This window comes from Chanos chanos, chromosome 13, assembly GCF_902362185.1.
Source record: "Chanos chanos chromosome 13, fChaCha1.1, whole genome shotgun sequence".
Lineage (NCBI taxonomy): Eukaryota > Metazoa > Chordata > Actinopteri > Gonorynchiformes > Chanidae > Chanos > Chanos chanos.
In genome coordinates this window covers 15,903,589-15,927,043 of record NC_044507.1, presented here as the reverse complement: position 1 = coordinate 15,927,043, position 23,455 = coordinate 15,903,589, and positions in this window count along the sequence as shown.

Genomic DNA, 23,455 nt, shown 5'->3' with positions numbered 1-23,455 from the left:
TCTATAACAAGGTTACAGTATACCATTCTAAAGCTGCTTTTTTCTCCCTATCGGTTTTGTTCAGCTTCATTAAAGAGCAAAGGGAGACATGAGGCAAACTTGAAAAGCAGAGAACATTGAAATTTATGGAAGCTGAATATTTACCTTAAGATGTGGTTACCCTTTACGACTAAAACATGACCTTCTAAAAGGACATTTTCCCATAATATCTTTATCGCGCCCAAATTCTCATTTCTATTTGATGCTCCACACAGTTCGCTCCAGCAGGCTTTAGTAAAGCTTTGAAATGTAACTTAATTCAAAATACGATAAATAACAAAGAACAAAAAATGGAGAAAAAGAACTGAGTGTGACAGAAAATAACAGTCATGTTCTCATGCAGAGCAGCTCCAAATACTGTCTTGGATTACTAAGCCACAACCGATCAAATAAACATCCACAATTAATCAATTAAAATGGCCGCCTACAGAGAGAGCCAGATGAGCATATTTGCATATCTCTGTTTTGTGATCTCTCTTATCTGTGTTCACTGCACAACTTACAGACTCACTGGGTCCTCGTTGAGGATAAAAAGACATTTAATGTTGATTACTGGAGGAACCCAAATCACTGGCAGCAAAGGCTATCTTTAAACATGAGGTCGTCTCTCTTCCTCTCTTTCTTATACTGTGGGAGTATGTGTGTGTGTGTGTGTTGCATATTTGTACTTGAGGGAAAAAGAAAAGGAAACGAGAGAGGGGGGGCAGAGAGAGAGAGAGAGAGCGAGAGAGAGAGAGAACAAGAGCAACTTTTATGTTCTGAACAGTAAACCCATCTAAGTACTATTACACACAAAATGATCATATTTATTTTAGCTGTGTAAATAAAGATGTGTGAATACTGGACAGTTCAATTCACTAAACACCTTATGTGTGAGCAAAGCCAGAGCAATTCACTCCCATTTGCTGGCTAATATCAATAAATGTCATGTCACCTTACAGGCATTTAAATGAATGTGCTGTCGCAAAAATAGAAATATTGGCTTGTGATTATGAGTATAAATATCAAGATAAGACTCAGAATGGGAGAATATTGATGTTGGAATTGTTGAAAATAGTTGATTGATGCAGCTGTGGCTAGGGGAGGTGTTAGCTGGCGCATGTAAATTTTTGACTTTCCCTCAATCCGGCAGTCAATTAAATCTTGAAGAATATTTCATATGTAATTTTTTCAGCTGAGAAATATCACACTAAAAGAGCTCATTATATTAATAATGATCAACAAACATTTTGTGCAAATAACCACAGTCTTTACAGAGAGAGAGAGAGAGAGAGATGGGGAGAGAGACAAAGAGAGAGAGATGGGGAGAGAGACAAAGAGAGAGAGAGAGAGAGAGAGAAAGAGAGACTCTGTATGATGCTTCGCATTTTAACCGTTACAGTCTCCCTTGTCCGTCCACCTATGACTATGTGTGTGTGTGTGTGTGCGCACGCGTGTGTATATATGCGTGCACGTACATGACTGTGTGTATGCATATGCATGTGTGTATGCGTCTGATAGCTGCAGTGTCCTCTGTCTCCAGGGGCATGAGTCCCCCACTCTCTTCAGCTCAACCCAGACAATGCGACTGTCACTTCCCATCTCTGCTCAGAAGAGCCGGGTGCCTATTTTTATAAAATGTATCCATATTCATTAGTCTCGAGTGTCATTCATAACAGCGGTTTTTTAATGCAGCCTCACCATTGGAGACTTGAGACGGCAACGTTCATCTCGCAAATTAATAACGGAGGGATGTCAAAGCAAAAAGGCGCCTCCTGTGAACCTACAATGGCATTTGATTCGCAGGCCTCTTGTACGGTCCCGCTTCTCAAAATAATGAAAAACAAAATCACTCCCAGAGCATAGATATATATATATGAGGCCTTTTTTTTTTTGCCACCTTTTAAAATGAGAAATCGTTAATTTAAGTGAGAACTAATTAGACCCCCCTAATCTCCTTGACCTACCACATTTTTCTGCCTCATAACATCTTCTCGCCAGGGCTCTTAATTGTAGAGGATAAGAGAGTAGAGGATGTGAGCATTGGCCACTGATGGGTAATTAGCTGTCAGGTGCGTACAAGGTTGAAACTCTCTTCTTACAAACAGCATCCAGTCACTGGGTGATAATGAATCAGATGAGTAAGATGAGCCGTAGCCCAAGGTGGCCACCAGAAATTCAAGGACCTTGCACCCGACACATGAATAAAGAAAACAGAGATTCGGCCTAAACTTTCAGTCATGTATTCAAAATAACTTCACTTCGGTTGAGACATTCTGAAATAGCGAACCGCTGACTAATTACAAGCCTTTCATTGGTTTTTATGTATCTGCAGTCAGGTAAAACAGCACATATACAGCACATGCTTTACAAAATGTAGTGCGTAGGCCGCGATTGCAGTGTCGTCACAGGGCGCCCGAGAGTCTTTTGCCCCTTCCATTTACAGTTTAGAGTTTTAATGAAGTGTTTAACCATAGCCTCTCAGGACCAGACTACTCTTCTTTTGTTTCTGCTCAATCCCTCATTCTCTCACTGGTCCTTTCACTCAGACTTCCATTAATAAAACACGTTTTCAGTGGAGCAAAAAACACACGCACGCATACAGACAGACACACACACACGCACGCACACACACACACACACTGAGAGAGAAACGCTGGAACCCAGGGCTTTGAGCACTCACATGATTAAAGCTTTTAAATCCCGCTGTTCTGCACGTTTGCATTCAGAATGCTGTTCTGTGTCGTCTCTCACACTCTCTCTTTAATAGCCTAGTATAGAGAGTGCTGATGGGTCTACAGCACAAAACCAGTGGATGTAAGGCCTTAATGAGGAAGGGGGATCAATATGCCGGTCCAGGAGAGATCTTAGCTCAGCCTCTTCACCACACTGGATCCTGATAGCCCAGCCTCTACTAATAAAATGTTCACAAATCACAGAGAGTTTCAGAGTACATCTAATATCCCAACAGAGGAGAAAAATATCTCCTATCTATCTTTCTATCTATCTATCTATGTATCTATCTATCTATCTATCTATCTATCTATCTAGCATCATACATTACAAATGTAGTAAGTAAGGTTTTTCATTCCTGCTCCGATTCTGCGCTGAGTCTCTGACTAAAAAGTCTTGCAGTTCTATTTCATGTCATGTTTTATCTTTCCTCCAGGTCTTGACTGCACCACTTTAATGTTTGACTGTTTGATTACGCAAAGGGAATAAAAACCATCAAATCTACTATTTATACTTGAAAGGATTTTTGGAGCATTTTGTCCTTTGGGTGACCCTTGGATCTACGCCTTTCTCCGAAGTCAAAAACGTAATCTTATATCAATGTTCCCTGAATGGCTGAATAAGACTGACAAGCACTGCCTGTTAATGGTATGGTAAAGCTTCATGTGGTGACTGTGTTCTGTGAAACCTCTCTGTATGCTGGCCTGAAGCACATTCGTGTCTCTCACACAGAGACAGGGCAGGGTGCTGTGTTTGCTCACAGTCCCAGGGGCCAGCCTCCTGTCTGAGGCCAGTAGCTTTAAGAGACAAGCAGAGGAGCCCGTGAGCCAAGCCTTTTCCCTGCTCCCACTGGAAGCACATCCATGCAGATAGAAGACAGATATTCTGCTCCACGGAGCTCTGTTGACAGGAGCTCTCATTCAGATCACATGCCCAACACTGATCTCATGTGACGAGAGCATCCTTTCCCCTCAGCCACGACGTCTTTGTTTTGTCTAGAAAAACTTGAGTTATTTTATATTATATATATATATATATATATATATATATATATATATAGGACAGTGACCTTTTGTGTGTCTGTTTTCTTTGTCAAAGTGAATCAGAGCGAGGGACTGTGCTAACAGATCACCCAAAAAGAAAACAATGCAACTGTATTGAGAAAACATGACCTGGGAGGTAAGAACCGTACAAAAGTCTTTCCGGCCTGAGGGCTGTAGGGTTTCTCATGTGTATGCGATGAATGGAGATGTTGGACACATGGTGACGAACACAGCTGAGTGACAGGAGTGGATCGTGGTGTTTGTGTGCTGGTGCGTGGAGAATGTTAGAGCTGGATGGAGCTGGAAGACACATTTCTGCCGTGGGCTTGAACTGGGGCTCACTAATCCCCCACCCCCCCACCACCATCACACACCCCAACCAACACCAGCAACACCATCCCGCTTTGCTGTCAGCTGTTTCCTAGCTACCACCCAATCCTCACAGACTTTGGGATTTGTGCTACTGTATATCCTAGCAATATCAATCTATTACTGTGAGGTCTCTCTCTTTCTCTCTCTCTGTCTGTATCACTTATATCTGTGTTCTTCTTGCTCTGTTCTAATACAGAAAACCAAGCACACTGGTGTTTATTCTCAACACAGCATATGTCTTTGCTGAAAATATTTCTCCAGTGGCCAAACTTGATTTATACTGGGGACATAACAGGTATAGTACATTTAATACAGGCAGCTCTAAACAGTTATGGATGTAAACATAATGTAACAATGTAATATGACCATGAGCTGAGGCATAGGTTCGATTCTAACATATCTATATCACATCTATGTCTGTATGCATCTGCAAGTATGTCTGGGTGAGTTGAGAATTCTGTGAGCGTGTTTCCGCATCTGTCTAAATGCATCAAAGCAACAAAGACTTTTTTTATTGGATTCGATTTTCATGCTTTCTTTGAAATGAAAATAAATAGCCAAATATATCAGCACACAATCTCTTTTATCCCTGCCAGCATTCATTGCTTTGAGAGGTGCAAATTGCGGAGCATCACGCTTTTCCCTTTTGACCTCAGAGGCTCTTGTAGCTTTGTTAACCAATACTGAATCATTCAGGGCACGTGCCCAGGCTGTATTAAAATTGACTTTTTAGAGATTCATACTTCATTGTCATAACAACAAAACTAATTAACTGAATCAAATCTATTTACCCATCAAACTTGTCACTGCTCCATACCAGCTAGGTTTTTGCCCAGAGCGACACAATCAATACCTGCTATGAGTACCAAAACACAAACGTCTTAGCGTTAGCCTCTATTGGGAGTTAAGGGGGAAAAAGGGAGATCGTTTTATAACTGACAAACAGACAAAACTGAGCTCTTTTGTATATGCAAGTAGGGCACTGGCTGCAGCCTTCAGGAGCTGTCTCTCTAAATCCCAGATCTGAGGGAGGAGTGACGGTGTAATCGTAGTAACATGACTGCTTAGCAAACACTGTGTAAGTGATTGTCATGTTCCAATTGAGATTTCAACGTTTGCATATTCTCAACATGAGTGATGCAAAATATCCACTCACACAAGTGAACATTCAAAGACGTGCCTTTGGAAATATCACCAGTTCCTAAAGACCTTGCTCAAAAACCACAGACAATCTGCCTGGCAGGAAGGTGTAAGGTTCCAAAAGAAAAAAACAAAAAAAAACATGCAGTTCAGAGAGCTGGTGCAGTGCTAGCTGCATTGCTAGCTAGCTTGCGAAGAGGTGCAAACTAAACATGCGTACAGGTGCAAAAGACAGACAAAAATACATGCGGTATGAAACCCCCCCCCCCCCCTCCGCAAATCAAAATAACAACCAAAAAAACCCCCCAAACGAACATTGTCACATGAAATCGGACTAGAGAGAAGGACTCAGCGTTTGTCCTAATCAATACTGAGCACCAGGCATTGAGACAGAGCCAAAGGCCCAGAGCCAGGCTGAAGCTCAGGCTCTCTGCCAAGGATGAGGGTGAGTACTGAGTACACAGCTCGACAATCACAGACATTCCCATCCACAGCAAGCGTGCAAAGGATTCACAAAATGCACAAAAGGGCTCTTTGCAATAATATCTGAGAAAGAGGGTTTTTTTTTTTTTTTTTTTTAAATTAAAGAACTTCCTGAAACCTACTGCAAGTGAGGAGGGAATCGAGCTGCTGTATTCAAAGGAATATATTTTGTCTCTGTAGAAGCAGGGTATGATTCGCTAATTTAGGTATTTACTTCAGCATGAACCCACAAGAGATGACCTGATACACAGCCGGAATGTCTTCAAAGCTGGAATGGAGAAATGCTGAGATAACTGTCCCTCTATTATTGAAAAGAATCATTGTGTTGTATAATGTGAAGAGGGTTGTTTGGTGTGTAGAATTATATATGTTTGGCTCTATCTGGGACTATGATCACCTCTTGATTGTGTACAGAGGAACAGAATAGCGGGAGACAAATTCATTCATTTGTACAGAAAAATGGGTTCAAAACCCTAGTGGGGGTTTTTTTTCACCTATATATATATATATAAATATATATATATATATATATATATATATATTTTTTTTTTTTTTTTTTGAAATGGAAAAACATGAGGCTCCTAGTGTTTTCTCTCTCTCTCTCTTTCAATCTCTCCATCAATGCCTCTATCACTCTGGGTCTGGTTGCCTTTTGCTGTTTTATTCAGAACACAAGAATCCACGCACAATTTCCCAAGAGAGGGAGACTGAATGAGAGACAAGCAGTAGAAAGCTTGCTTCTTTCTCCGCTGTTTTCCTTGAGCTGAGGCTTTCTGTTGCCTAAATGTTTACACAGAGATGCCCAAGGGCTTGAAACAAGACTTTATGTGCAAAGAATATGACAGGTTGTCACAATTTTACCACGTTTCTTCTTTCCAGTGTCTTAAAACCACGCCAGGAGTGTTCTACAAGATTTGCTAATTTACTTCTGATGCTGTTCTGGTAACTAGCCAAAGACCCTTCAATAGAACCTCATCGTGAATGAGGGTTATTCAGCTGAGAAGTGCGCCTTCACTGTGTCCAGACATGCTTAGCAATCTGAATTCCATTCTCTCTCCCTCTATGCTGAGCTACCAGTCAGCACCCATTTTAAGCCTTTCTTTCCATTTTGACTTAAAAGTGCAAAATGTACCCTGAGGTCTCCAAGTAAATTGGCAAGACTTCTCTCCCAGCAAGTTCACATGTAGAACATTTATTAAGCCTATTATGCCCAGAGGGCTTTCTTCTCTTCTTGTCAGTAAACAACCAAAAAGGGAAACAAAACTCAGTCAAGCTGATGCGCTTTGATTTAAACAAGCCCTGAAATAATGGTTTTTCTCCAAAGGCAAGACTTTCATTATTGACACCTCTCTCAAGCAGTATATTTCATGGATGTTCCTTATGCCTGTTCCCTCTCTCCTGTCTTAGCAGCATTTCTCCCTCTCTTTCTCTCTCTCTAATCCTAACTAGACATATTATCATGCTGTTTTTTTTTATTACATATCCTATTAAATTCCTGTAGCCATTGAATTACACGGATAAAGCAATTTGCTGTAAATGATTACATGATAAAGAAAGATTTAAAGAAATCCAATCTGACTTCATTTGTTACCAAATGTTGTCAACCGTTGGCATCTCTTGCATTGATAGGTTATTTATTTCTGGAGTAAATGTATTATAATGAAGCAAGTTCCTCCTCAGCTCTAAAATCCCAGTGAAATTCGGGCAGTGTTTCAAATTTCCTCAGGGTTGACATTACATGGCAACATTTCATGGGCTCGTCGGTGGATAAGCTTTCTTTGCCCCACACAAACAGTGCCTGTCATACCCCTGCAGGCACATGGCAATTACTGTGCATGGGGTGTGCGCCAAACCCTAAAGTCCAAACTAATCTGATTACATTTCCATTCGGAAGTATAAACACAGTTTTGCTGCCTCAGTGAGTCAGTTAAATAGGCTCCTGACGTGAGCTCAGAGCACACACAGGTTGTCCCCCTTTTTCTCTCAAACCAGTCCTGAATCATTCCACATCACACGGTGAACTAACAATGGGGCCCACGTTCTGACAAGAGTGAAGTTTGACGTATTGTCCAATACCAGACAGTGCCTTTCGGAGGTTGTCCTTGTGCATAATCTTTGGGCTATTTATTCATCCTTTTTTTTCTTTTTTTTGACAAAAATGAGTCTCCTAGCTGTATGAATAAACATCGACAGCCTGGTCCAGCAGCCTGAGGACAGAGAATGAAGCCAGACATGAAGGCAGGCATAGAGCAAATGCTACTGCTGGCTTTGGAAACGGATGGGGTTATGCTGTCACCCAGTTTTACCTGGGGCTCTGTATGGGGCTGTCTACTGGAGGAGAGTGTGCGATGTTGTGGAAAAAAAAAAGGAAAAAGGAAGAAAAAAAAAAAAACAGACAAAAAACAACAAAAAAAACTTCCTGTCAAAAAATCACCAGGCATCTGTTCCCATTCTAAGACCTCGCCTCCAAGATGTTTAATTAAATAAGTGTCGCACAACACAGAGATAAGCATGCAGTAAATGTGTGTCTCTCTCTGTGTGTGTGTCTGTCTGTGTGTATGTGTGTGTGTGCGTGTGTGTGTGTGTGTGTGTGTAATTATGGCATGGCATCTACTGAGCCTGTGCCCTTCCTACTCATTATAGCCCATCTGGGAGATCAAACCCAGAGCCTGTGTACCATGCGGTAGCCTGTATACAAGCTTTTCCTGGTGATCAGAAGGACTGAACCAGCCAAAGCTGTGATTGTGCCTTTGATTGTCTATGGCTTTCTAGGGCAGGAGGTGAAATCCCCATGTCCGGAATGATTGTACTGGGCCCTTGTGTGAATGACTGTGTTGATATTTGACATATGTGCGTGTGTGTATATGTGTGGTAGTCATGCGTGTATGTGTGGGGACGTCCCTTAAGCGACAGACCAGGCAGTTTTAATCACATAAGGATTTAAGTATTTCAAATGAATTCCTTTTGGTAAACATAGAGGATTATCAAACATAATCATAAGATTTAAAAGATTGGGGAATGGCTGACAGCTGTCAAGCAGCGCAATATGCAGTGCTACCAGAAAACTGTGTCGGGTCTTTGAGTTGGCAGGATGTCAATGCGGCTACAGAACGAACACTGATAAAATGCCTGCATGCACACAAAAACACACGCTGTCTTCAGAGGTCTATTAAAACACAAGGCCTCCAAGATTTTCTCAGAGATCTCAACAAACACACATGCATCATTTCATTGTCAGAATAAGGGTAGCTTCATGCATGTTGTCTATATTTTTGTTGTTGTTGTTTTTGTTTTCCAATGAACTGCTTAAATTAGTATAAAATAGCCTGCCACAAGCGTGACACAGTTGGAAAAGGTTCCTATGTGGACTCTATCAGGTATCCCCATGTGAATTAAACCACAGCACACCATTAAACACAGCATGCGCTGCTTGCACTGCCTCGGGATAAAAAAACAAGAAAAAGACACATCTGTCTCCCCAGGGACCTCTTCAGCTTTTGTGTTCCCTAATTTATGGAACCCTCAATGCTCGCTCTCTCTCTCTCTCTTTCACTCTTTCTTTCTCTCCTCTCTTTCTCTCTGAGGATGAGTGAACTCATTCTGCCTTACACTGTGAAGAAGTCACACTGACACTCATTAGCGCCCAACTCTAGAACAAATACGTATGCCCATGGGAAGCCTTGGCACTTCAGAGGGCTAACATCTCTGGTGAGTGCTGATGCCACCCTCAGAGAGAGATACAGTCTCCTGGGTCTGTTCGTGCCACCTTCTGTGATCAGCACTAAGATTCCCATATGGAGGTTGTGATGATCGATAGACATTGTTTTTTTTTTCTTTTCGTTTTTCTTTTTTTTTTGGACATCGGCGAGGGACAGCTGGGAAGAGGGAGCGACTTCTCACAACAGACAGGAATGTGGGAGTCCATTGTAGCTTGTCAATGACACTGTGGCTCAGTGCCATTCAGAGACCTTGACTGTAGGCAAAAGAATGCACCTGCAGATCAATAAAGAAGGAACCCCCCTACGAAGCGCTAAACAAATGCTTGGCAGACCTTTGCGGACTGTGCTTGCATTAGCTCCAGACTGGGGAGGGGGGGGGGGCGGGGGGGGGGGGTCTGACGAGAGGCAGTCTTACTGCGCTGCGCATGATAAGTGACGCCTGAATACTTCTCAGATAAGGGGGGGGGGGTGCTTTATTTCCCAATGCGTCCTGTTCAAAGACAAACAAGCTCAAGGATTATGCTGCTTTTAGCACTTCAGTGCTCAGGGCACCGTGATTACCAATCGCATAACCGCATACCCCAGAACCACTCGACAGCAAATGAATCACCAGAGCAAGTACTTTGAGCTATGACAAAAAAAAAAAAAAAGGGATGCATCATTGGACTGTGTAGCAGCCATCTGCCTGAGGATGGTAAGGTAATTTTTATGTTACTAATGGATGCAAAAAAAAAAAAAAAAGAAGAAGAAGAAGAAGAAAAAAAAAGAAATCATAGCAGACGCAGCAGGGCATCCTATCAAAAGGTCAAATATCCTGTGGACATATGCGAATGAAATGCAATCACTGAAGTGCAGACACTAACGTCTGTAACTTACAGTCAGGTTTGCCCTTACCTGTCTTTTTACTCTTAACAGGCATAATCCAGCTACCTCTCCCATCCCCATCTCATTCACCTGTTATTGTACTCTAGAATACCTGATACATTCATCTCTTTCCTCTGCAGTTCTGTGGCATTTCACTCCAGAGTTTTTAACTGACCTTTTGGTCAAATAAACAAATCTGTTGGAGAAAATGATACACTTCCCTTTTAGTAGTTGTGTAGATGAATTACCGGTATTTCAACTGTTGTCATACAGGCTACATCATCTATTCAGGAGCAAGAAACAAAAGCGCAGAAATCAAGAGTTGTGGTGTGACTGACATTAAAATGACGCTGTTTGGAGACATCAGATATTGACGTTTTCTAGCAGAACATAAGATGAATATCAATATGATTTATGTGGAGCACACTGACTGAGACAAGCATGCAAATTGATAACAAACTTCATGCGCTGCATGCCATACGAATTCCGTATTTCAGAATTTTGAATCTGCGTTGTCTTGTACAGTGTTGACGCACTAAAGAGAAACGAAAGAACAGTAGTTGCTTTATCCTCAACAACTAATAGTTTGAGCTTAACTCAGGATATTAACAGCGTTCGCAGCTGAAGCTCTTGAACCTCATCTGCGGGGTAAAGAGTGTCTTTACGAACGGAGAAATAGTGCACAGTAACCAAGCGGGGCTCGTGCTCTTTTTATCCAAGTGGATGTAGCCTACTGCTGATCAGACGAGCCTTTTTTCTCGTCAACTAAAGAAACCTCAGATAAGGTGGGAAAATGTTGTGGAACGGTATTTTACCCACACGGTCTATTGAATCAGTTTATTACGATGACATTTCACAGAATTGTATGCAAACTTGTACAGTTGTTTGTCCTATAATTACCACGGCATAACATTCTCTCATTTGTTAAATTCTACGTTTTGTTGTCCCTTTAGGAGTTCGGTTACCCTATATGTATACACACATTTTTTAAATTATATATATGTATAAAAAAGCGAAGTCCTTACCTTGAGCCCATGAACAGTGGCTGTACAAAAACACAAGAATCCAACTGAAACCCCACTTAAAACTGAACGAAAGCCCGAACATTTTCCACGGCGGGACCGCGACGATAGCGGGGATTCGCCCTCGCCACGCTGGATACATGTTGCTCAGCAGCCACACTTTCCCTCGAGTCCTGTAAGAGACTGCGCGTGTAGCCCCGGCCACTTGGCTTTGACGAGAGCAGTCAGTGCGAGTGGTGACAGGGAGGCTTACAAATGTAGTGGGCTCCGTGTAAACTGCCCTGCGCGAGCCGAGGTGGAGTCTATAAAACAGTATGTCAGCGTCAATAACGCAGGTCTGTATGAATAGTCAGTGATTTAGAGTTTGAAAACTATGTCCAATTTGTATGAAATAGCTTTTTTATCTCATAGGATCGCTCGGAAGTAATATAGCTCAGCAAATATGCTTTAACTATATATGCTGGTCCCAAGCATATATTCACATTCAGAAATTTGAATCCTTTGAAGCACTAAATATTGTTGCTCTGCAAATCGTCCAATATATTTGCGTCACCCATCTTCCGCTATGTTTTTAACTACTGGATATGCTGAGATAGACTCCTCAGGATGCTACTCTTTAGTTTCATTTGTGACAAATGTCCCATTCAAACTGAATGCGCTAAGGTGAGGAGGCGCCATATGCAGATGTCGAGTAATTTAAGAATGCGGCAGTAAAATGATGTAGCAAAATGTCTTGTCAAAAATTTAGATGTAGCGAGTTGTTAATGTTCAGTATATGTTCCCAAGTACGGATTGCAAGCGACGTCCCCAGATGAGCGTATGCCTCTAATGTCAGAGCGCTCAGATGAACCTCACTGTAGGAGGTTGCCACCCTGCGGCAGAAGGCAGAAACAAATCAACTTTTGGTTGACGCCATTATCATTTGAATACGGAAGAAAATTAGTGATACAAGAACACGTATCAGTAATTATAGCCTTCAGTCTTAAATTTTAAGTTATGTCATGGGATATTTGCTCATTTTAATTTTTTGTTTATGTATGTTGGTTTTACATCAATTAAAGATGCAGAATAAGCAGCCTCACAATTTGTGTAGTGGTTCATCCATAACGAGTCGAAAAACCCACATTCGATATGTTTTTAAAACAAACGCACAATGTTATGTTTCAAATGTTCAAATGGAGACATTTGCGCAGTCATTTGAAATCTTCCTTTAGCAATGTGTGTGCCTCTCTCTGAGACTCGGGGCTTTGATTAAGCTTTGATCCCAGTGACACAAATGTGGTTTTGAATTTGAATTTGAATAAGTTCGCCGATTTCTCCGCTCGTTACTGTAGCAAATTGTGACTCATATAGTTGGAATAAATGCTTCAATCATGTGCAAGGAGATCCCCGTCTCATCAAATGAAAGATTTGAAGCTTAGTGAAAACACATCAAATTACTCATGATGATGATGATGATGGTGATGATGGTGATCATGATGAAGAACAGGAGGAGGAGTATGAATCTTTATGAAAACCTAATTCACAGCCATTTGAATGAAAAATTTCACTCAAGTCGGCTTTTGGACAAAGTCATGGTTTAATTAATTTCCTCTGTAACAGGAGAAGTCCAAGGTGGGGGAATTATTCGTGTAGCTCCTGCCTGAAAGGCTTACAAATGCCTTTTGTTCTGTATCATAAATTGGATGAGAAAAGGCAAACTTCCTCCTCAAGCATAACATGCCTTTTAGAACGAGGACAGAAATCTGAACAGTAGACAGCCAGCTGTCAGAGAAGCCAAGAATGTGACAGAGGTACCTTGATCTCTCAGGCAAAATAATAAGGGTCTACTTTGAGAGGCAGTTTTAAGGCGCGACAGAAACAAGGGTCCTATTGATTAAAACACTTTGCATTGTGTTCTCGTTCCGCTTCCCCTCAAGAAGACGTCTCTCCATTAACCAGAGAACATGTAGCTCATGGAGCTCCACAGCGTGTGTGTGACTGCTCAATGGCCTTCCCTGTCATGCTCTCCTGTCTGTTCGTCTGCGTGGGGGGATGCAACAGCAGGGATCCAGCGCGCCTGAGAGCGGGGTTCTTGCTGCTTCTCCTCGGCTCATACTAATGATCTGTTGATGATGGGGTTCTTAGGTGGGAAGGCAGCTTGGTGTTCTCATCCGCATCCAGGAGTAAATTGTTTCTGTCTCCGTTATTTCCACTACATGGAGCTGGCAGGTATACATAGTGGTTGGTGGGGGAATGGTAGCTAATGGATACGAGGCTTGGTGTTCCATGTTCCACATAAAGCATTCATGGAGGGAAGAGAAAACTTGTTGTAGATTGACTGGAGTACATGGATGAAACCATACCATATCAACAGTACAGGCTTTAATGATGTATGAAAAAAAAAATAGGTTTTACAGTTACAAATATGTAGCCACATAATATAATTATTATGCTATATTTACTATATGATAATTATACTATATTATTTCTGTAATATCATCTGTTTCACAACATGACATTGACTTTAAATATCTTTGGGGAAATAAATTCAATAGACTGCACAACTTGACAAAAATGCTTAATTACAAGTACAAAATTTCCATTAGTAAGCCAAACATCTCTACTATGCCTCATTTGAGTAAACAAATGTCATTGTATCCTCACATTTATAACAGTCAAAATGTACGTAAATATTATACTTAAATGGTAAACAAATTAAAGCAAAATGCAGTATGAAATATATGTGTGCAGCATCTCTTAAGCTTTAATAAATATTTTGAGATTTAAAGAAACATTTTTCATATCAGAGAAATATTTGATTGATTTTTCTTTTAATGTTTGAAAACCTCACAAAAACTCATACCTCATACATTTATGAAATATTTTTAAATTATGTTTATAAAAGAAAGTTTATATCTTTTTTCAACAAATGTGTGAAGTTCCTTATGTATTTCAAACATTTTTCACATGCACTACATTTTTACATACTTTGACATAGTACTTGCATGAAGTATTTCCCCAATTAAAAGAATGTGTGAAATGCATGTGTAAAATTTTTTTCATATTTCAAGGAATGTGTGAGGATGGGACTCCCAAATGATGCAAATGAGTCTAAGACAGTTTTCCAGAGAAAGTATGTGCCCTGCATCAGGCTCATACAAATCCTAGGTAAATTTGCTCTGAGAAGGGATATTGTACCTTGGGGCTTCTGTCCGTGTCAGCTTGTCATGGAAACGTGTGCCAAGGTACAAGAATGACAATAAACTCACCAGATCCCTGTACCTTATTAGCTGCACAGTAATGTGAATACAAATCAATCCCTATTATTGATGCATGCATTTTCAAAAATGTGTCTCGACTCTCTGCCGTTCAAGTTACCCTGTGATTTTATAGGGGAGGAAAAACCAATTCACGGTTTTTGCTTTGCATGAGATCAAAATCAATTGAAATTAAATAGTCTCCTTTCATTCGATTTAATCCTCGTCATACAGTAATCAGCGTTGTAAAGGGCATCACTGACTGCCCTCTGCTTTTAGTCTGATAGCCAGTTTTGGTGTTTGATATTCTGTTCTGAGTGTATGTTCTTTGTGACGTTTGTGATTCATTTATGTTCCACCTTCCCTCTGTGGCTGCTGTTCTAATGAGACACAGATGTTTCTTTTGGTAATTTCTATTCTCTGGAGTTGTCACACCCAACATATGTTCACTTGTATATGAACACACACACACACACACACACACACACACACAGACACTCACAATTATATGATACCACAGCATTACTTCTTAAGCTGCTACTAAACATGGTATCTGGCTTATGATTTCCCCTTGGAGAGAAACCATCCTTCAAAGACACAGGGCTGTCCCTGAGATGCCTGTAAAACCGAACTGCAGATTGAAACGTGAAAAATATCCATTATATGGGATAAAACACCCTTGGTGCTATCAGAGGCTATGAATCACCAACCACATACATATTTCTAACCCTAAGCAGAGTGGAAAAACCATGTCTATTCCTTCTGTATGCCTGCCTCAGAGCCATTTGAAATTGAAAAAACTGGAACTACGTGAAGCAGCATCCTCTACTTCAATAGTATTCAGTAACAGAGAACACAGATACATGAATCTACTGATGCTTTCTCAGAGGAAGAAGCTGGGGTTCCCACACCTCTATTGCCAACGGCATTTTGTGGAAACTAAAGCTTATGTGAGAGCTAGCCTCAGGAGGTGAAAGGACATTTGTTGACCTCAGTGAGTCTACAAATGTCCAGTGAGATCCCATTCTGACTGCTTGTGTCTCAGAGGTGGGAGATTCTGAGAAATTTGGCGCTTCAACGGGGCACATGCGGAATCCTTGAATAAATTACCACTCAAAGCAGAGAGAGTGATATAAATGAGGCACAGCAGCCATTTGCTCTCATCCAATTTCTCAGTTCTGACATATATTGTCAAACTGTGAGCTCCGTAACATCAGAGAAAAGTGGCTTATTCAAATGATATATGTAGAAAGGATGCAGAGGGAGCAAAGTCGAACTTAAAATGACAAGCCATCAAAAAATTTTCACAGCAAAATAAATGCTTTGACTTCTCTTAATTCGCTTTGATTTGGAAATGACTAGTAGCTATTACCATTACTTCAACATGCATGGCTTGCTCTAATGTCGCAGTCTTTTGTGTTTTGTGTGTGTGGCTGAAAACTGTATTAAGCCCTTTCAGTCAGGGCTGGGGCCCGTTTTGAATTGAACGTGTGTGATTATAGATCAGTGTTTGACACCTAGGGATTGTGATCATGTAGAATGTAGAGTCAGATTGGACTGATAGAAAAATAGATGTCAGATGAAGTTCCAAGAAAATCTAATTATACAGGGTTAATTTTGTTTCTTTTCATTAAACACTCAATTTGAATTGAAATCAGTTAGAAATTTCAGTCATTGCAATGTGACCATTCCTATTTGTGACACCATTTGACATCCATAGATTGCATTTCCCAATTTATTGATGTCACAGCAATAAGCCGCATATAGGAAACCTATTTTAAAATTTGCCTTTGGACTTGGAACCAAAAAATCACATTTTTATAGTTTTCCAGTGACTATATCATTTGATTATGGAAAGCTGAACCAAACTACACAACTTTTTGCTGTGTCATGGGTTCCCTGAGAGGTCATATCCAGTATTATTTCATGTGTGCCTGTCACGCTGGTGGTGTGGTGCAGGACCCAAGTGCAAGACACGATGGTTGACGGTGACAAACAGAAGACTTTACTTACAAATGAAGATCAAAATACACGTGCAAACTAATAACAAAAACCAATAACAAAAAGGTGCAGCATAACAGTGTGCAAAAACACAAACAACGATAGACAAAGACAAGGCAAAACACTAGGACTTAAATACAAGGGAGAACTAAACAGGGCAAAACAGGATTGGATAAACTTAACAAGGTAATAATTAGACAAACAGGTACAGGTGAGGGGCGGAGACAGACACAGAACGGGAGCACAAAGACATATCAAACTAAAAGTCCAAAATGGCGGTGCAGGTTGTGACAGTGCCATATGCTGTTACACTGATTTTTTTTTTTTTTTGTCAGTTACACCATCTTACACCTGGACAATCCAATCTGATTTTCTGAACAAATGTTTTTCAGATAAAAGGATGTTACCCTGTCCTTTTTCACGTATTTAGCACTTAAACATAAAATCATATGAAACTATTCACTGAACATGCTAAAAGATTTTGCCTATTTAAGTTTTTCTTTCCTTTCAATGCACGCTCAGTTATTCTGCCTTAACATTTAGAGTTCTATACACTGAACCTCCACAAATGAAATGCACATTGTCAACAGAAAGAAACAGCTTCTCATGAAGGAGATCTAGTACACTAATTCCATCTACAATCTTAAACAGATTTACTGAGTGTGTTTTGAGTAAAGTAATGGATTTACACACAAAACATGCATGTCACATTAGTGACCTGATTATACTTTGAACACATGTCAGTGGATATTGAGAAACTACTGCCCAAACATATTCAAATAAAGCAATGTCTAAACTCCAAAATATTTTAGCAAAATTATTTTTTCACAGTAATATGTATTCTCTCATTTTAGATGTCCTCATCAAGAAAAGAAAAGAGAAATTAGTGCCACAGAACTTGAGTTTTGCGTGTATATCTTGCACCAGCATTATTATGCAAATGAATTTTGTGTATTAAATTCTATCAGTTCAGTTTTATGAAATCAATTACCTTGTTTTCTGTTTGTGGAATAAACTTGTTTGTTTATTTTCAGTGTTGATCTAATGAGTTAACTGATTGTAACCTGGCTTCCAATATTATGTCTCTGGGACCATGATTTAAGAGGGTGCTTTATATTGTTGAGGGCTGAAATGTCTTTCTTGCCGTTTTTGTAGTTGTGTTACTTTTTAATGATGCTCTTATCAAGTGTGTTGAAAACAAAAAGACAAATTGTTTTGAATATAACTCGTATTCAGAAAATCTATTGCTTTGCCCTTAAATCAGTCACTAAATGCAATCAGAGTCTTAAAAGGAAAAGCAAATGAAACAAAAATAAATTGCCTTGGTAATCTTGTTATTGGGGATTATAAATCTAGCTTTCTCAGGTGGGTGGCCTGGTCATGGTCAGATGGTATAACCAATTTCAACTGAAGTTGCATTCATTTCCATTTCAATAAAAAAAAAAACAAGTCAGAAATATAACTTTGAATGCCATGAGGGCTTTGATAAGTAAAATAACTTAAAAATGTTATTTGTGTCTTAGACATAAAAAAAATAAGTATTTGGACATTTAAATTTGTATGAATTGCTTAAGAAATATACCATATGACATTGAAGTATGGTTATAATACCCGATTGTAAAAGAATTCATGATTTTACTACTATCTATGACATTATTTATGATTTTCCTCAAAGGCAGAAAAAGAGGCATTACTTGAGAAATGTTCTTCAGCTATGAAATCAACTGCAGTCTTTCATGTTTCATTGCATTGATGTATGCCTCTCCATCCACCTTTCCCCTTACCACATCTTTGTGTGCACCTTCCCCCTCACATAATTGTGTAGGGATCATTTACAGATGCACAGCCAAGCTGGAGGCACCGACAGAGCTGTTTTGCTGAAGCAAATTGTAGATATTAAACTCAGCTACCGAGTGTTGCTAAATGCATGCACCCTTGAAGAGTTATTGTGTTACTTATAGCTATTTCCATCAACAGGAAATGCTATTCAAAACTCCTTTTGTTAAATGTTATGTTGTGGCATGGTGCTGTATTTTGTCTCCTGCCATGCTGTGATCACTCTCTTGGTCTCTCTCCTGCCAGCTCCAGATTATTCTTCCATCTGAAGTTTGTTTCTGATGCTTTGTTTATAGTGAAATTGTAGTATCCATGGGGAAAATGAAGAGAGGAAAACAAGCAGGTTCTTTCCGTTATCTGTCTTGCTTTTTGTCGCATATGGTTTACCAAGCAACAGACCGGATGAAATTAGAGTCAAAAACTTAAGTCTTCTTCCTTTGCTCAAAAAGTCTGCAATTTATGATCAGGATGAATAGTTTTAGACTGCTGCTGTGGCTGTGGCTTTCAATGTTATCTTTAAATCTCTACAACTATCAGTTTCACTGCAAGGCAAAAACACCATCACTAGCGACAACAACAGCAACCACAAAATCAATCAATGTTGCAGGTGATGTATTACATGAATCATAATAACAGGGATATACCAGAATACATGATGTATTAATGGGTCCTTTGATATATCCCTTATCATTATTTCTTTACATCTTTTTCATAAATATTTGAGCTCCCTAGTGAAAGAATATGTTCAGCAGGGTTTGTATTACGAAAGCAACTGATAGTCGCCCTCCACCAGCAAAACTATTCAAAATTCAAGCCTGCCTGAACATATGAATGGATGTTGGAGGCCATTGTTTTGTGAAACCAGCAGGAGTAATGAGAGGTGGGTGAGTGACTTGAACAGGTGTTTTGTGATGGCTTGATAAAAGAAAGTGAATGAATGGAAGCTACCTCACGCAAAAGTGAGTTCCAGTTGGTGCTGGGGAGGGAGGATTATTAGTACAATACAAAACATTTTTACATCTCACATTTTATAAGCATGGACCATTTTAGAATAATATCCATATTCATCTTAGTTGATGTGTAATAACCATGCTCTATAGGTGTAGTTGAACACACTCACACACAGGTACACATGCACGTGCGCGTGCACACAGACACACACACACACACACACACACACACACATTCACACCCTTATGGCTTACTAAAGCATACTCTCTGCCACTGTGTGCACTACTTTCAAAAAATCAAAACAATTAAAGTGAAACAACAACCAAGAACAAGTAATCAATATCTGGTTCAATTTAATGTAATGGTAGTCCCCGTGGAGGAGCTAGTGCTCCAATCTCTGTGTTAATTAAAACTTCCGTGCTGGTGCTGCATCATATTGTCTGTAGCCAACAGTGGAGAGCGGAGGGAAAACAAACCCCTCACAGAACACCAAGGAGTGGAGATAGTACAGAAGATTTATAACTATGGAAAACAAACCAGCATTTCTATGATAAAATCTTGCACCTCCTCAGGGGATAAGCAAAACTTTGCAGGGGGGGGGGGTGCAAAGCCTTACAGAACCATCCGAAAAACCTCTGATTAAAAAGATCATTCTCTCATTCAACTCAAAGAACTTTGAACAAAAGGTTATGATATTGCAAAGCCTTGTGAGATCTGCACAGAGGTTTCTTTTTTTTTTGCATAAGGATACATCAAGGGATACACAATTGGTTAAAATTAAGAAACCCAAGCCAAGAAAGGAGAGAAGAAAGTACACTGAGCCTCTGAATTAATGAGCCCCGCATACAGGGAACAGCGGGGAAGTAATCAGGGCTGAGGCTCAATGTGTTCCTTAATGAAGTGGAGCGTCTCTGCTCTTTTAGGTCACTGATGGGCGGAACACGTAATTAGCGCTATGCGTAATGAAATTGCACGAAACAAGTTCTATAAATGTGACCTTTCCTCTCCTTCAACGCCATAGCGTTGAGCGTTGCACAAATCGCCTGCTATAGCGCCGTTTGGCTGAGGGGGCAGGTCAGGACACAGGCACTTCAGATGGGTGTGCTAAGACGCATTAGCTGTATCAGCTAGCCCATTTTGTATGGATCATTTCTCTTCGATGTTGTCTAACACTGTGTTGGCTGCTTCAGAACGATTACTATGGAGATAAGTTGACAGCGTAATGTGTATTTGACCGTATTTATGAGTTTGACTGTTCCACTTTCAGGTCCCTGCAGACTTTATGATGTGCGAGAATAGCTAGCCCTAGCATTTCCACCCTTGAATACAAAAAAGCAAGAGAACCTTGCAAAACAGAGAGATCGCAAAAAAACAGTTTTTGAATAATAGCTTCTTGCTTTTGTACTAAAGTTACTGCTGTGTGGGCACAGGCAGCCAGTCAAAGCACAAGCACAACATTTGACAGGGCGATATTCATCTGATTGACTTTTTAGACGTGAATCCACCAACATCAGGTAAGTTGAAAGATGTGAAAACAGACTTTTGATCTACCCACTGAGTCGGGCATGTGGCTTGCAAAAGCTTTGAAGGGAGAACAGTGAAAAGGCTCTATTAGGACAGAGAAGCAGCACATAGGACATTAATAGCATTGTAATGAGATTTCTAATGATGCTTGAAACACATTGTGTTTAATTGCCTGTGGATTATAAGAGCCCCAATAGCCCCCCCCCCCCCCATCCCACCCCCTTATACATTTGTTTGATACTTTTTGTTGATATATGTTGGGGGTCAAAACTTGGCCTTAATGTTTCATATACACACACAAACATAATGTTTCAGTGCTTTGAAACTAATATCTCCATGAGTTGCCTTTGAGCCCCTGTGGTGGATCATAGTCCAACTTTGAAACTGTATGGGACTTGTTTTAAATTTTTAAATTGAAGTATTAACTGCAAAAAGTACAATCCTTCTTATTTGGGCACTTCAAAAACAGATGAATGGTTATGATTCCATAAAGTTAAACATGCATTAAACGTGCAGAAAAGTAGCCCAGGTAGAATCAAGCAGTTGTTTGTCTGTTTGTTTAAGATCTTAATGAGTTGTGCTGTCAGGCATCTGCTTTAATATAAAGTGTGATACAAGTGTGGGGGAGTGAGTCAGCGTTCGGAGTCATTAATTATTCCTCTCTGATCTCTTGCCAGTTTGTCTTTGAGCTGACTTCTAATGTAAAGATGGATTATGCACACAAATACAAAAATACTTCTCCCCTGAAGCCTTTAAAAGAACGATATCCCGGCTGCTTTTTCACCACCATCTTTAGATTATTTTCCTTCCTTTGCTATGTACATATTGTATTCACAGTCTCATGTGAGTATCACTGCTGGACATCAGTGTTTCTCAGAAATATTCATAATTCATCATCTCATAGCATGGGTTTAATCAAACTCAAGACAAAAAAGTCAGATACACATCTAGAGCTGATTACACTGAACTGATACATCCATTCCCTTCTGCTTATTTACATTTTCCCCTCTTATCATGTATCATCATCATACTTATTTCTATATTTGTTGCTTCCACATTCTGTACATAGTAGATGATGCTCATGTCACCATGGTACCCTAAATTAAATTTACATGATGTCATTTTCATATATATATATGAAACACACTTTGATCTCACATATCCAAGGACAAGTTTCATTCATACTCAACCACACTCTATTTTCTCTGACTCCATGCCATTTCTTTACCTCCCTCCTTAATTCTCTCTGCCATATTCCTCCTTCCTTCTCTCCCTCCCTCATTCATTCTCTCTCCCCCTCCCTCTTTCTCTCTGTCCCTCATTCTTTGCTCAGGTGTTAGGTTGCAGTTTCCCGTGCTTTGCTGCTCCAGTCCTGGTCCATAAATCAGCAGTCATTCTGTGCCTCCCCTGCATGCAGTATAAATCCCTCGCTAACAGGACATTCTTTCCTTTGATAGATGAGGCACAGGAGTCGCTGACTGCTGACATCTCTGGCCATGAAGATACCCCAGGCGACAGAAAGAGAGAGGGAGAGAGAGGGAGAGAGAGAGAGATTTTGAGATTCTCATGCCCTAATTTGCTCTCACATGAGAAATCCATAATCAAAGCACTTTGATCACATAGCATCTTGGTTTATCGTTACATCTCTGACAAACTACTGATGTTGTGTAACAATGTTGTCAATGAGCAATTCTGAATGGTTAATGTTTAGATGAGATACCCGGTGTCAAGGGGTCGAAAGGAGAGGTGAGCGAGGTAACCATTTCAGCCCTGGAAAGGGAGCTTTATTTTAACAAACCCAGTTACAGCAACACACGTGCTGGAGTAATGGGACCAACGCAAGGGGGTACAGGTGTGGGAGCATGCCATGCAGGGACGATCTGGAGAGGATCCAGGGCCTTGGGGGGGTTGCCAGCTTGAGAAAGGATTGGGCCATGCGGCTGGCTTCAGGGCGCTTGGGCTGGCATCTGAATCTGGGTCTCCTGCTCAGCCAGCAAGTATCTCTCCTCTGGTCTACCCAGCTGGCGGCGGTCGCTTCCAGCGCCGGTTCAACAACAGTCTCAGCTGGTGGCGTGTACTTCCAGTGACAGCTCGGCAACAGGCTGGGGAAACTGGAAGATACCTGCACCCAATGCTGGCCTCTGCATTCTCCTTCTTCCGGTCCACTCGGTTGGCAGTGGTCATCTCAGGCAGCCTGGAGGCCAGGGCACCAATATTTATGCAGCCCTGCTTCAGCACCCTCTCTCTTCCTGTCTCCACACTCCTGCTTTTATCCTGCAGCTCATAGACTTCCACGAGCTGCAGGTGCCGCTCATCAGTGAGCAGCTAGCCATGCCTCCTTTGCTGCTTCCATTGGAGGCTTCTCCTCATGCACTTTAGTAAACTCAGCATGGCGCTGATCTTCCAGGGCCCAGGCCATCACACCTGTTAGTGTTAAAGCAATGTTGTGATGTATAGGACAAAAAGCTGTACATGGTCAGTGAAAGTTATAGATAGAGAGTCAAAAAATC